The sequence below is a fragment of the Dama dama genome, chromosome 2 (genome assembly GCF_033118175.1).
Source record: "Dama dama isolate Ldn47 chromosome 2, ASM3311817v1, whole genome shotgun sequence".
Classification (NCBI taxonomy): domain Eukaryota; kingdom Metazoa; phylum Chordata; class Mammalia; order Artiodactyla; family Cervidae; genus Dama; species Dama dama.
The window spans coordinates 22257419-22273373 of NC_083682.1; the positions used below are offsets into that span (position 1 = coordinate 22257419).

General features: G+C 55.0%; 1 protein-coding gene across 4 annotated transcripts in view; it reads right to left on the minus strand.

The window, feature by feature from the left end:
• Nucleotides 1–15534, minus strand: part of PKNOX2 (PBX/knotted 1 homeobox 2) — a 290935-nt gene extending 275401 nt beyond the window's left edge. For all 4 annotated transcript variants that reach the window (XM_061167264.1, XM_061167273.1, XM_061167283.1 and 1 more), the window contains exon 1: nucleotides 15474–15534. The gene's annotated coding sequence lies outside the window, so the exon portion shown is untranslated. The remainder of the gene's footprint in view (nucleotides 1–15473) is intronic.
• Nucleotides 15535–15955: the final 421 nt, after the last annotated feature.

Below are 15955 nucleotides of genomic sequence, written 5' to 3' on the forward strand. Positions count from 1 at the left end.
ACCCCGAATATTCACTGGAAGGACTGATGCTAAAGCTGAAGTGCCAATAGTTTAGCCACTTGATGTGAAGAGCTGAGTCACTAGAAAAGACCCTGATGCTGGGAAAGATTGAGGGCAAAAAGAGAAGGGAGCGGCAGAGGATAAGATGGTCGGATGGCATCGCCGACTCAATGGACATGAATCTGAGCAAATTCCGGGAGATAGTGAAGGACGGGAGCCTGGTGCACTGCAGTCCGTGGGGTCACAGATTGTTGGACACGAATTAGCAACTCAACAACAACAACAAAGCCCAGGCATGGAGACAATGCCTGGCACACACCCGAGATTCCTAGTAAGTGCTTGAAGAATAACGGAATGAGTGCCCCAGGCCTCCTGTGTATTGGCACCCCGGGGGACACAAGGCTGGACCAACTCAAGGCTCTTTGGAGGCCCTGTGGGTGTGGTCAGAGCCCTGAGCCAAGTGGTGAGGGGGCAGGGCTGAGAAGGGAAAGGATTCAAGCCCACAGAGCCCCCTTATCATAACAGGCACTTTGCCCAGGTAATCTCATTTCTATTTCATTTCTATTTCTATTTCACCACTTGAGTCGAGAATTGCCATCCCATCTTACAGCTGAGCAAACTGAGGCTCAGGAAGTAAGTTTCTCTAGATCACACTGTAAGCAAGTTTGGAGCCAGACTTAGACTGTCTAATTCCCAAATCTGTGCTCTTTCTGCTCTGCCCCAACTGTCCTGGCCTGGCCAGTTTCTAACCTAGCTCTGCTACTAGTTTCCTGTGAGACCTTAGGCAAATTACTGTCCTCTCTGAGCCTCATTTCTCCATATATAAAATAGGGAGGCTGAAATAGGTGTCTCTATGTCCTTTCCAGTTCTGAGACTTTAAAATGCTATGTTTCTAAATTTATAAATTCACACAATGGGTGCTAAAGCACCTAGTTCAAGGGCAAGCACAGAGCAGACTCTTTGGAAGTGTTCATTTCCCCCCTCCTATCCTCCCAATGCCCTGTTTCAAAGAATCTCTGCTCTGCAGCCCTCCCAAGGCCACTTATGCTGTCCTGATTATTGCGGGAGCCCCAGAACACTGCACCTGGCCTTTGGGGAAGACTCGCCAGCTCTGACATCCACGCCTCCAGCCTGCGGTCCTCGGACAGCCATTCCAGCTGGGCTCCCCAGAGAGGCCCACACCTCCCTGCACCCACTCCTTCCTGATTCCTGAAGGGGAACTTTGTGTCCAGCACTGTGGGGAGAGAGAAGGACATGCAGGAAAGGAACCCACACATCTTAAGTACCCAGTACCAGGGACTAGCGGCTTCCCTAGTAAAGAATCCGCTTGCAATGCAGGAGATGCAGGAGATTTGAGTTCGATCCCTGGGTCGGGAAGATCCCCTGGAGCAGGGCATGGCAACCCACTCCAGCATTCTTGTCTGGAAAATCCCACGGACAGAGGAGCCTGGCAGGCTATGGTCCACAGGGTCTCAAAGAGTTGGACATGACTGAAACAACCAAGCAAGCAACCAGGGACTAGACCAGGCGCATCGAACCTCTGGAAAGAGTCTTTGTTCTCCCCATTTCACAAAAGGGAAGAAACTCAGACTCAGAGGTTTAGAAAATTGCCCAAGATCACACATCCAGCCTGTGGCATTTGTGGGGCCTTACCTCTCCAACCCCAAGGCAGATACACTTTGCCAACCCTGGAGGATGCTGAAGCCTCAGGCAAAGGTCCATTCTGTACCACCAGCTATTCCCTTGCAAGCCTCCTTTTTTTTTTAACATCTGTTTAACTTTGCATTTACAGCCCTAGTGACTTAAACTCATCAGTCTCTCTCTGGCTACCCACTCCTGTCTCTCCATTACCCCCTCCAAAGGACCAGAGTACAAAATATTCATTTATTGTTCCCAGTATTTCCAACTTCACCAAGGAAACAACTCAAGAGGTTGACTTCATCCCATCTAGGGGGAAGGGCCAGATCTGTGATGAATATAGTCCTCCCAATGGTACCAAGGAAGAAGGGTGAGACTTTGCTCCCCAGCTCACAGCTGCTGCCCTTGAGGGCTTTCCAGAAATCAGACTCAGGTGAGACATGAACATGAACATCACCAGGCAACATCACCAGGCACCCTCGGATACGAGCAGGGCCCCAGCTGGGGAAGAATGGGCAAGGGAGGCCTACATCGCTTAAAGGCTCCCCTGGAGGCTGTGCCCTGGAGGAGTGTGGAAGGATGGGTTAGGGGGAGGGGTTCTGTGGGAACAGCATCAGCTCTGCTCTGTGAAGCCGCACGGACAGGTAACTCAGGTGAGAGCAAAATCCCTAGAAGGCTGTTTCTGGCGCCCACTGGCCTTCTCTCACCTTGTTCTGCCCTTGCCTGGGATGGGAAAGGAGCCCCCTGGAGTGGAGGGTTTGGCCAACTCTCTCTCTTCAGGAAGGGCCTCAAGTGACCATGAGGTCAGGCAAAGCCAGCCCAAGGTGACTGGAATCCTCACTGGCTCCCCTCAAACCTCAGCCTGAACCTCATGTCCCCAGGATGCCCTCCAGACCCCCAGAGGAGCACACATCCCCCAGCTATGTGATCATCACTTTCTGGACTTCTCCTCCATGCCTCTTATCATGGTTTCACTCATTACCCACAGAACTCAAACATCCATCTCCCCCGGAGACTGTGAGCTCCATGGGCAGGGCGCCTGTCTGCCTAGTTCACGGTCTCCCCAGCACCTTTGCCAGGTCTGACATGTACAAGGTGTTCAGTAAAAATCTATAGAATGAATGTTACCTACAGGGAGGAGCCTGTGGCCTGGTGCAGACTGATGGGACCCAGCAGGGTCCAACCCTCCCCATACCAGGCCCAAGATGGCCCCTCATTGGACCGAATGGGAAAACGTAAGTGGCAACAGCCACTGGCCCATAGTAGGCATGTAATGCCGGTTTGCTGACTCTCTGCAGGAATCTAGAAAACCACCCATTCACACCCCAGCTGTGGAGCCATTGTGAACGGCCACCCTGCCAGCTTGCAATCATTTAAATAAGGTTGTCATCACTCTCTGAGTGAGCATGCGGGGTGTGTGTGTAGTATGTGTGTGTGTGCGTGTATATGTGCTCAACCCTAAACTATAAAGAAACATAGTTGGCAACAAGAGGTGCCAACCAATTTTCTCCCCCGTGTGTTACATGCAAAGCACAGTGCAGGCACTTTTGTTTATGTTTATGTAATGTGCACAGCACATCCTCATCTGCTGGCTCAGGTGGTCCTGGCCAGGAGGCATTATCACCACCATTTTACTGAGGGGGATGGTGGGGCGAGCTTTTAAGGCCACGCGCTAAGCATCCAGCTGAGTCTCAGCTCAAACCCAGGGCTCTGGCTCATGAGGCACTGGTCTGCCTCAGCCGTGCTCCTTGTCACATCACAATCTCATCACCTGTGACCAACCCAGTCACAGCCCTATATCTTACACTGAGCCTGCTAGGAGCTGGAGCACGGGGTCTGGGCTGGGAGGGAGAAGGAGGAAAAAGTTAGCAAGCCACCCATAGCAACTTTCCCCCAAACACGCATCTCCCTAGAGCACGCAACAAGCTGGGCTGGAAGGACCACTGCTCCAGAGGGACACCGAACTAGATGGGTGACCTTGGGCAAGTTCTCTTACCTACGCTGAGCCTCACTTTCTTTCCTGGGTCTATGATGATGGCCAGATAAAATAAAGAGTGAGTGCTCCCAGCAAGTAGCGAAAGGGTCTCCACTCTCCTGCGAACTTGCACAGCTGCTCAGAAACCACAGGGCTCAAAAGAGCCCTTTCCTTCCTGTGGTCTGCATGCTCGCTATGGCAGCCGGTCTCCTCCCTCCTGGTGGAATCCAGCCCCACTGTGGACAGGCGGCACCTGGACTCTGTGCAGAAAGAAAGCGGGGGATGGTCCCCTAACCCCCTGCCGGCAGCTAACTGCACCACCCAGAGCACAGCCCGCGAGCGCAGAGCTCTCTCCATCTTCTCTCCCTTCCAAAGCCAGTGGAAACGACTGTGAAGAGTATTCCAGGAGACCAGACATCCAGCTTGGAAAGGGCTTTTCCCAACAATCTGGTTGTCCGCAAGAGGTAGCACCCCTCCATCTCGTTGCTGCTAACTGGATGCCTTCCTTCGGCCTCCAGGGAAGGCTGGGGAGTTCCACCTAGCTCTCTGGGTGTCCTCCGGGTCATACTAACGAGTGAGGAGCCCCCGGGGGACTGCTGCCCCACTGTGCGTCTAGCCAGCTCCTTCCAGAGAGGGCTGGAAGGAGATGGGGCCACGAGACACGCTCCCATCAAGGCAACAGTGCGAAACCACCACTTCTGCTCAGGCCACAGGAGAGCAGCGGACTTGAGCTCCCTAACTGCTGGTCTCTTCTGCTTGATGAATATCCCCCTGGTCCTCCTGGATCCTGGAGGACTCAGAAAGGGGCCCTCAGTGGGAGCTCACCAGCCCCAGCACCCAAATAAGTGAAACCCGGCTGCCCTTAAATCTCCTTCTCCCCACCCCGCTTGCTTAGTCAGAGCCAGGCAGTCCCACCGCCACTGGGCCGAATGTCCCCTGGAGCCCACCACCTCCTCCGGACCCAGGGCTCCTGGGCGTCTGGAGCACACACTCCAGCATGGACCCCCCAGAGTCACAGAATAGCAGATCCGGAAGGGGCCTTGAAGACAATCTTATCTAACCTCCTCCTCGTATAAAATGAGGACGCTAAGATCCAGAAGGGCTAAGAGATGTGTCGAAGGTCAAACATGCGAGGCCCTGAGTACCACACAACACATTGCCAGGCTTTCATTAAACAGGAGGCTCATTGACGGATTTAAGGACCGCCAGGGAGAGTTATGACCAACCTAGATAGCATATTAAAAACCAGAGACATTACTTTGCCAACAAAGGTCTGTCTAGCCAAGGCTATGGTTTTTCCAGTGGTCATGTATGGATGTGAGAATTGGACTGTGAAGAAAGCTGAGTGCCAAAAAATTGATGCTTTGAACTGTGGTGTTGGAAAAGACTCTTGAGAGTCCCTCGGACTACAAGGAGATCCAACCAGTCCATCCTAAAGGAGATCAGTCCTGGGTGTTCACTGGAAGGACTGATGCTGAGCTGAAGCTCCAATACTTTGGCCACGCCATGCGAAGAGTTGACTCATTGGAAAAGACCCTGATGATGAGAGGGATTGGGGGCAGGAGGAGAAGGGGACGACAGAGGATGAGATGGCTGGATGGCATCACCGACTCGATGGACATGAGTTGAGTAAACTCCAGGAGTTGGTGATGGACAGGGAGGCCTGGCGTGCTGCGGTTCATGGGGTCGCAAAGAGTCGGACACGACTGAGCGACTGAACTGAACTGAGGGAGGGCTCTGGACTGAGAATGAGCTCCTGTCACCACGAGGCCCTGGGCGCTGGGCGCACACGTGGAATCTCTCTGGGCTGCTTCTCTCAGCCCCTGACCTGGAGTTGAACTCACAGCCCACACAGAACAGGGCCTCACCTGAGAAAGGGTGGGGACAGCCCTGGACCCCCGGCTCAGCACAGGCCTGGGGATAGAGACTACTCAGAGACAAGGGACCGCGGAGTGAGGACCACATGAGGGACCTCTGTGGGTGGGCTCACTCCCCCTGCTCCATCTAGACTCCCTGAACCACCCTGGACTCGGCCTAGACAGAGGCCCTGCCACTTACAGCCTCAGGGTCCCCGGTGTCTGTCAGGACGGAAAGCCAGAGGACCACAGGTGTAGCCCCAGGACATCGCATCAGCCCGCTCACTCTGAGCCACCTCCCAGCCCGGGCGGCCGATGGAGGCAGGGTGACGGCATTGCAGCTCTGCCACCCACCGCCACTGCCCCCACCCCGCCTCCCTGCCCGAAATCCACCTCCTCCTCTCCGTGCGGGGCACCCCAGCCCTCCTGAAGGCCTTGTGGAAGTGAAGAAACGGCAGCCCAGAGAGACTCAAGGTGTGCAGCCAGGGCCTCCTGGTGACAGAAGCTCGTTCTCAGTCCCGAGCGCTCCCCGGCGGTCCTGAAATCCGTCAACCCAGATAGTCTGGGTTTTCATAACAGCCGGGAGGTCCCTGCAGCATTTGCCAAACAAAGGCTTGGGTAACGGGGAGCTGGGTTCAGGTGGCTCCTGTGAAGAGACTCTCAGGAGAAGACGAGTTGGAGCTCAGGGCATGGAGGCTCTCAGAGCTCAGTGGGCACTTGCTTTGTCTCCGGAAGGCTAAAGAAAGAGCCCTCATCATCATAGATGGACACAGGCCACCCTAATTACCGTGCATCCCTCTGGACAGACGGAGGCATCTGCCATCCCTTCCTGGGCCTGTTGCTTCAGCCCCTCTCTGAGTCCTGGTTCCTCTCCCTCATAAAGGGAGACAGCGTTACAAAGCTGAGAGGCTCAAACGAGAGGGTGCATGAGAAAATTCTTTAATTGGGGGGGAAAAAACTAATATTTACTGTGAATGCTTACAGATACTTTCTTCTAGAAGAGTCACAACACTCCTCTTGTTGTGTTAGTCACTCAATCCTGTCTGACTCTTCTCTACCCCAAGGACTGCAGCCCTCCAGGCTCCTCTGTCCATGGGATTTCCCAGGCAAGAATACTGGAGTGGGTTGCTATTTCTTCCTTCAGAGGAGCTTTCCAACCCAGGACCAAACCCATGTCTCTTGTGTCTCTTGCACTGGCAGGGGGTTCTTTACCACTATGCCACCTGGGAAGCCCGCCCCTACTGCTAGACTTGCCCATTCACCCTGGGAAGGCCACTGATCAAGTCAAAGCCAACTCCCCATTGTCTTGGGAGACCCTACGGCAGAAGGACATCCCAGGGCCAAGCACTCACACTCCGAGCCTTGGCCGCTATGCGTCATGATACTTGCTGGTTTGGTGTTTCAACAGTGGTTCCAATGACCATCTCTGTGCGAATCAAGTCAATGGAAGGAAACACAGAATCACAGAACTTTGGGCTGAACTGGGCTCTGAGAGCAAGTTCCAGCTCCTGGTTAGACGGCCGAAGAAACTGACACCCAAAGGTCAGTCACATGTTGTAGGTCAACAGCAAGCCGGTGGCCAGTCTGGACCAGAATCTTTGTTCTCCACATCCCAGCTGCTCTGGTATCAGCAGCTTCATGGCCCCCTAGAGGGCCGGGCGTGAGCCTAGCCTCTGCTCTCCTGGCTTAGGGAGCGCAGGGATGGTAGGTAAGAGAGTCGCATCACAGCCAGGAGTGAAATTAGCTGGTTGGCCCCCTGCACTAAATCATAAGCCTAAGTTCTATGCATTGAAAGATCAAGGCGTGAAAGCAGCTTATTCCCCAACACGGAGGCCTGGGAGGCTCTCCTGAGGCAGTGGTGGCCCCTTCTGGCCCCCTGGCTGTGGTCAGAGGAGGTTGGACTTTATAACCTAGTACAGGCTGCCCCCCCACCACCACCGCCAGCCATCACCAGGACAGTACTGGAGCACCTTGACCTGGACAGTCTCACGTTTTGCCCCTCCAACTCCAGACCAGCTGAGAGCTCACCTCTACTCAGCCCCCATCCCTTGGCAGCCTCCCATCCTCCTCTTGCCTCTGTTGTTAACAACTGATTTCTACCTTTTTTTTTTCCTTTTCATTTCAGGGCATGCGCACACATCTCTCAGCCCTTTGTGGGTCAACTTTGTCCTTCCTGAAACTGCACAGTCCCCAGGGACACGCTCTGTGTCCCCATTTCTCCCACAGGCCCTGCTGAAGTCTGTGTGCAGACGGGAGCACACAGCTGTTTGTTCAGCACTTGTTGCTGCACCAGGGACCTGTGGGAGGCCCATGCCACGTCCTGGGGAAGGAAAGGCAAGGGAAAGGGGAGGCTGGATAAGCCACAAGCTGGACAGAAAACCCAACTGAGCCTGTCCTGGGGGGCAGACACTGTGCTCACACTTTACAGACCCTCTCTCCACAGTTCTATGAGCTACGTCCTTCTATTTCTCTCTTTACAGGTGGGGAAACTGAATCAGAGATGTCAAGGAACTTGTCTGTGCGTGCATGCTAAGTCGCTTCAGTTGTGTCCGACTCTTTGCAATTCTATGAACTATAGCTCTCCAGGCTCCTCTATCCATGGGGTTCTCCAGGAAAGAATACTGGAGAGGGTTGCCATGCCCTCCACCAGGGGATCTTCCCAACCCAGCGATCCAACCCTCTTATGTCTCCTGCATTACCCGGCAGGTTCTTTACCACTAGTGCCACCTGGGAAACCCATAGCAACTTGTCTAAATTCACCCGATTAGTAACTAGTAGAGTTAGACTTTTGACGTGGTTTTTTTTTGATGCTAACCTGTACTCTGAACTTGTTGCAGCAAACTACTCAAGGGCAGTGACCTGATGGTTACATGTGTTCGTTCCATTTGTTTTTGCTGCTGCGTCCTCAGTGCTGAGGACCATGCCAGGTGCAGAGGAGACACTCCATGTATTTGCTGAAAGAAGGGACAAAGGATTGAACAGACCCCCTGCTGCCCATCCTGATCAGGACAGAGTGAGGGCTTCTTATGCCCCATTATTGATTACTCTATTTCCAGGAAGCCTGCACAACTGCTTGTTCCTCTCTCCACCCAGAAAAATACCCAATAAACTGAAGTGAAAGTTACGTTCCATTCTTTGGGACCCCCATGGATTGTAGCCCGCCAGCCAGCCTCCTCTGTTCATGGAATTCTCCAGGCAAGAATACTGGAGTGGGTTGCCATGCCCTCCTCCAGGGGATCTTCCCGATCCAGGGATCGAACCCAGGTCTCCTGCATTGCAGGCGGATTCTTTACCTTCTGAGTCAGGAAAGCCTGTACATACTAAGGATCCTGCAAAGGCCACGTGGCAGATGGCTGGGTTAACTAGGCTTGGGATGGGGCAGTGGGAGGCGGTGGGGGGGCGGGTAGGAGCATAAGCTGAACACAAAAGACTGGATGATGTGAGGGAGTTAAAGGGTTCTCAGCGCCCTGTGACCTGCTGACTCAGGGCCACTCTCTGGGTAGGGTCTCCTCCCCGTCCTCAAGCTCCCTCTTCCCCCCACCAGGCACCCCCCTGCCTGGCCTGAGCTGTACTGAAACTGGCCATGTTCCTACTGAGCGGAGAAAGTAACAGTTACGCCACCCTCCCCAGCCCCATCCGAACCCTCTGGAGTCTGCCCTGGGCCCGAGGGCTAGCGGCTTTTCTCCACATTCCAGCCAAAAATAATATGAGAGCGGAGCTGTTTGGTAGAGAACTTAATCTAATCTTCATTGCTTCAGTTTTAAAATATCCTGCCTGGTTTAGGGTTTCTTATTACACACTAGGATGTGTTTTTAGTGAGATAGGTCTTAGCAGAACCGTTCTTCTTGTAATTAGAAACCCAGGCGGGCAGGGCTGGGGGGGTGAGACATCCAAGCCAAACAGCAGATCTCTCTCAAGACAACACTCTGGCAGCAAGCTCTTCCCCAGCTGCCTGGGGGCCGGTTCTTCCTCCCTCCTGGGGGATCTGGACCGAGGAAAAGTCGAGCTCTGGTAGGAGTGCCTTCCATCTCCCTCCACCCTCATTCTGTGTATCCGAACTCTTCCCCCATCAGACTGGAAACTAAGATGCTGCCTGTGACTGCTAGAGAAGGATGTGTGGAGGAAAGAATTACCCCAAGAAGTCTCCCCCCACCCCCGGATGAGGGAGAATTAAAGGCAAAGCATTCCACTGCAGCCTGTCTCCAGTATCACTGGCTAGCTTTGAAAAATCAGGCGCCGGAACGGAAGGAGGTTCCAAGTGCATATGCACTTTTGTATAAGGGCCGGGTGTAACTTCTCAGGCTTTCTGGCCCAGAATCTGCTTTGATCTGCCAGCGTGGAGGCTGCTAAGCGAGGTTCAAGCTGCAGTTAGCTCCAGACCAGCGCCCACCCCGCTCCCCACCCCCACTCCCCCCACCCCCAACCCCAGCCCGACCAGATGTCACACACCAGCCCAGGCTCTGGCCTCTTCTTCTCAATGACATAAAGAAAAGAGGCAACATTTCTGATCAGTCAGATCCTGTGTTCATCTGATGGGTGAAAGCTACTCCAGGTGGCACTGTTGTGAATAAGTACACTGGTTTCCCCAGCTCACGGTTAATTGCCTTTCCGGGAAAAGTCCAGGTGGATTTTGGAATCACAGCAGGGATTTCAAATTCTAGGATATAAGAAAGGCAGGAGTTCAGTCCCTTCACCCAAGTCTAAGAACTCCTGAGAGTTGTGGGGACGGGCTCTGAGGCCCAGTAGGGCAAGAAAACACAATGAAGAAAGCAACTTTACTTCTCAGAAGTCTCCTCCTTCCAATTTCCTTTATTATTTAGAGTGCGGGATTAGGCAGCAGTCTTTCTCAGGGCCGAATGAGGAATTCGTGTGAGACATTCCATTTTGCAGATGAAGAAACCAAGATCTGGAAGCTTAGCTAGCTGACCCACTTTAGTCATGAAGCCAGACAGTCACAGGGTATAAAACTGCCAGGTCCCCAAACCTCAGCCTAAAAGCCACTCGTCACGCTGACCTGTCAGCCTCCCTTTCCCACCAGGTATTATTGGTGCTGTTCAGTTGCTCAGTTGTGTCCAACTCTTTTGGGACCCCATGGACTGTAGCCCACCAGGCTCCTCTGTCCATGGAATTTTCCAGGCAAGAATACTGAAGTGGGTTGCCATTTCCTCTTCCAGGGGATCTTCCAGACCCAGGGATCAAACCCCCGTCTCCTGCATTGGCAGGCAGGTTCTTTTCCACTAAGCCACCAGGGAAGTCCCACCAGGTATTAGATTTAATTAAATTAGCAGATCCTCATCGCAACAAGCCTGGCCATGCAGCCTGGACGGAGCCCAGCCGGTGCAGCTCCTCCTCCAAAATTCGGCTTCTCAGCCTGATTCAATCTTCAATAAGTCACGGATCTCATCTGAAGTGTCATACAAAGCATGGTGTGTTGGCTAGAATCAAGGCTAATGGTGGCTCGTGATGATTTCATTCCCCACGTAACTTCCTCCGTGGCATCATTTTCATCCTCTCCCTACACTGATCTGCATTTTGTTTGATCCAGACACTCTGCTTCACATGCCGGCACCTCGGGCAATTGCATCACACATTTATATATATCTTACAGCATCGCTGTCCTGGTGCCGCACGGCACAGGAAAAAGAAAAACTTATAACTGCATTTCTCACCTTCCTTGAACTAATTTAGAAAATGTGCTCCAAATTAAATAAATCGGGAACAAAAAGTTTGAAATTGGAGATAGAATTTCAGAAGAGGAGGGAGGAGGCTAAATAAATAGCAAGGAAATCTTGCAACATGTTGGAAGCCTATAAATTTTATAGGTTGTTTCTTTAATAAAAACAAATTCAATTGCTAACAACACAGTATTATTAAGCCGCTAACATTTAAAAATCTAATTTGGTCTGCTCTGCTGCTGTTTCTGTTGCATTCACCCAGGGTAAGGAAGTCAGGTTGATGGGTTTGGTTTGGTTTCTAAACTAGGCTAATAGAGAGCCCTTTAAAACTCAGCTCTTTTGCTTTCTAGGCATGCCTTGGTCCCTAATGAGTTACAGCCCCAGGTTGAAGATGGACATAGCAGAAAGAAATTTAACACACACTCTGGTACACCCATAAACATCAAGGCCAAGGAAGAGGAGGTATGTTTCCAGTTAAGCTAGAACTCCATGAATTCAGGATTCTCCACTCACAAGACAGTAATTCTCCTTATTTCATCACTAACTTACTTCAAATGTGTTTATACAATTTATTGCTACCGAACTTCCAGGCAACTGGTGTAGAGTTAATGAAACCCAGCTTGGAGAAGCTTTGGGCTTTGAACAACTAACCACAGTTTAAATGGTTATGACATGCGGTCAAAGCCGCAGGCCAGCCCCACTGCAGTTTCTGTGTTAGGACCTAGTCAAAAACCTTGTCATCTCACCTTTTGTGCCAAATAGATTGAGAAAAGGAAAAAAGCCCTGGAAAACAGCCTTCCATGTGTCTTCTCAAGGTTCCCAGCCTTTCTCCCTGACATTTTAACACATCTATCTCCCTGAATGCCAAGCAAAGCCCCTCCCCCAGTCCAGAGTAAATATTTTAGTTGCAGTTTGAATGGGCAGCCAGTTGAAATCCTGAAATCCAGTTTGAGTTTAATTGAACCGGGTCAGGCCTACATAAAGCAATGGGGAGAGGGGGGTGTCAGGGGGAGGCACCCCACCACATTTGAAGTCAGACTCAGTGCAAGTCCAAAAGGCAAGACAGGAATGTACAGATGGCGCTGGACTGGAAAAGAAGTGAACTCCTCTTTCCGAATGACTTGGACATTGATTTTTATTAATCCTCATTGTCATACGGTGTCCTCCCCCCAAGCTCCGTCCATGTGAAAACTCCAGGAGGCTCCCTCTTTCTAAACAGGCCCATTTTGGAAGAGTAAAGGGGAGGTGCTGGACTTGCCAGGGCCTCACAATAAAAGCCCTTTTTGAAAGCAGCACTTTCATTAACTTAAAGCAATCTATGGACTTAAAAGCAGAGAGCTGTAAACTCGCAGAAAGGATCATAAAACAGCCAGTCTCAAGTTGGGTACACTTCAGTGCAATTTGCACGAGGCATTTTACTGTGAGCGGTGGGCCGGGCCCATCTCCCTCCGGTAACCCCCTGCCCCTTATTCTGAACAGCATCCCTTTCTCTCGGCTTTCATGCTTTTCGCGCTCACAAAGGGGGAGGCGGTGACCGCGGAGTCTCCGTGGGGTCACGGCTCCCTCCCGCCCTCGGGCTCTCCGCGGGAGAGAGGGCGCCTGAATTCCAAGCCTGCAAAACAACAGCCTCGGAGCTCCGCCACCGGGCGGCCGCCGCGCCCCGGGGCCGCCGCGGCCACTCGTGGGTCGCGCGCCTTCTGCGTCCCGGAAGCGCCTTCCGGCTGCCCCGGCGAGGGGCGCGGTGTGTGCAAGAGTGCTGGGACAGTGGGTTTGAAATAGCAAAGGAGAAATTTCAAATCTTCCTCCTGTTCACTCCCCAACTCTGCTTCTCTAGTGGCCCAAGGGGTAATCTCCGTTCCTAGTCGGGACTTCTCTTCCCCCTCCCCGGCAACCCCCCCACCCCACCCCCGCCAAGCTAGGCCAGAGTCAAACGGGGTGCAGCTTGAGTGGGCGATCAGAGACAGGAGACCCTCCCTACCTTCCCCCCACCAAGGTCCTAAAGCCTCGGGAAGGCCAGAAGGCAGGGCAGCGGGCGGGCTAGGGACCAGGACTTTGCGTAATAGAGCTTGTGTTTGGACACCATCATTTTCTCAAATTTGGGGAGGAGGAGATAGTCTAAATCTGCTTCAAATGCGAAGCTTTCGGTTTCCACTAGTTGGAAAACATTTCAACACGCTGGAGGAGTCCTGGGGCAAAGGGGTAAGGGCAAAGGACCCCAAGATCCGCCCCCCCCCCCCCCCCACCTTTCTCAAGCGGATCGTCACACGGGCGGTCCCGCGTGTGGGCTTCCGGGCGAGGCCGGGGGGAAGTGCAGACAGAACCTGCGGGTCAACAGCTGGCGGCCCCGGTCCGGGCGCTTGAGTTCGAGCCCGCCCTGCCCTCCGCCGCAGCCCGGACTCCCCGGGCCTGGAGCAAGGCCTCCCTGCTAGCGCCCCCCGCGCAGGCCGCGGCCCCTGCGGGCCACCGCACCCAGCCCGCCGCGCTGCACCCGCAGACTCCAAGTGGCTTCCGGAGCCCGCCGAGCCGCCAAGGTCTCTATCCATCCCTGGCCCTGCGAGGCTACCCTGTCGCTTCGCCCAGAACCCTCCTTCGAATTGTCCGCTTCCCGAATCTTTCTCCAAGGACCCGGACCTGCGCGCCTCAAGTCCTCTCCTCCAGATCCTCTTTCGGGGATAAGCGGCAGGAATTTGGGGCTCGCGGGCCATGGCTCCCATCAACTACTTTAATCGCCTACCTAATCGTTTCTCAACCCGCTGAGCGTGGGGACTCCCGGGCGCGACCCTCCCCAAATTCCAATAGTTTCAACTCCCCACTCCCCCCCGCCAAAAAAAGCCGTGAACCCGTGGCTAAATCCTAAAAGACGCCACCAGTTCCTCCGATTCCAGTCTCAGATGTAAGCCCAGGCCCTTAACTCCAGCCTTCCGGCTCCCTGCTTTGACCAGGGTGCAGATTCGATCGGCCACCCTTCGATCCGGCTTCTGAAAGCAGCCTGGATCCTAAAAACCCGAACTCTAGCCTGGCCCCGAAGCCCAGCCCTAATTCAGGGCTGATGCACAAACACCACCCACCCCTCGCCCTACTCCCAGTCCTAGCCCCTGGTCTCCCCACCAAGCCCGAACCTCAGGTTCTCCCCTGAGAGCCCCCGGAAAAGGCGGCCCGCGTGGCTCGTTTCTTCCTCTGGGTCTGGAGTCGGAAGAGCCCCGCACGCCTCACCCGAAAGAAACGCAAACTTTCCGCGGCAGACTTGGGACCCTGCCCCATCCCCCTCGGCTCTCTCTCTTTGAGCGCTTTCCGACACCCCCCCCCCCCCCCACGAACTCGTGCCCTAGTTCTTGAGCCAGGAGGGCTCCCTATTCCCGAACCTCGCCGAGGGCCCCTACGCCTCCCCACACCTCGCCAAAGACTCCCAACAATCCTCGGAAAGCTAGTAACGCTACAAATTACGGCTCCTCCCGCATTAGGGTCCCCGAGCCTGGCCCCTGCGATCCCGGCTTTCCTGATCCACAGCTCGTGCTCCGCTGTCCCCACGGATCCGCCTGCAAACCCTCACTCGTCCCGGCTCCCCAGGCCGGGCAGGACGCGGCCGCGGCTCCCAGACTCCAGTCACCCGGGCCGAGTCTGGGGCTGCTCCGGCTTCCAGCCGCTCGAAGGCAGCTCCAAGCTGCTGGCGCCAAGCAAGAGCCGGCCCGAAGGGCGCCCGAAGCCGGGAGAAAGAAAGCGAACCTGGAGCCGGCCCGCTGATCTCAGCCTCGCCCGCGGAGCGCCCAGCCCGGAGCTGCCGGCACCCGGGCTCCGCCGGCCCGCGCGCGAGTCCCTGCTCGGGTCCCCGGCGCACCCGGCGCGCAACTCCCCGCCCGCCCGCTACGGTGTCTTGGGCCCTTGGCGGTCCGAGTCCTCAGCCCCGCTCCTCGCACCCGTGGACAATGCACGCCCCGCCACGGGCCCGAGCGGGGCGAGGCGGCGGGGCGGCGGGGCTGCGCGCTGGCCGGGCCCAGGCGCGGACGGGCCGCCTCCTTCCCGGGCCTCAACGCCGGTCGCGCTGCTTCGCTCCGCGCTCTCCCGGCGCTTCCCCAGCTCCTCTGCACGCTCCCGCCGTCCCTCGCTGCTCCCTGCCTCCCTCCTCCCTGCTGCCTCCCTCTCTCTCCTCCCTGCTGCCTCCCTCTCTCCCTCTCTCCTCCTTGCCCTGTCGCAATGAATAATACTCTGGCTTGGGGACTGGAATAAAACACACGCGCTCTGAGGCAGCCGCCCGCAGCAGCAGCACCCGCCGCCGCCGCGCCGCCGCCGCCTGCAAAAGCGTCTCTGACATGGAAATGAATGACAGCTTACCTGATGCCAATCTTCATCAGACTGACACCGGCGTGACAACACAGCCTATACTTCCCAGCACTGCTCGGGACGTCAGCGGCACAGGGACCCGCCCCCCGGAGCCCCCCCCCCCCCCCTCCACACACCTCCCCTCTCCCCACTCCCCCTTTCTCCCCACCCCCCCATCACCCCCACCCACTCCCGGCCCCGGCCGCTTCCAAGTCGGAGCAGCCGCCGGAGTGTCTCCCTCTGCTGGAGGCTTTTCTAAGACGCCTAAGCCGGCTCCGGCTGCTGGGGAGAAAACCTCAGAGTGAGAGGTGGCCTCCGACGGAAGAACGCAGCCGACCCGCTCCCCACCTACCCCCCACCCCGGGCCAGGAACTCGGGAACACTACCCCCGACCCAGGCCAAGTACCCCTCGGCAGACAACCGAGGCGGTGCTTCCAGACATCTTGAGTTTAGTGGGGTGGAGATGCGGGGAAATTTTCTTCTGTGGGACCCTG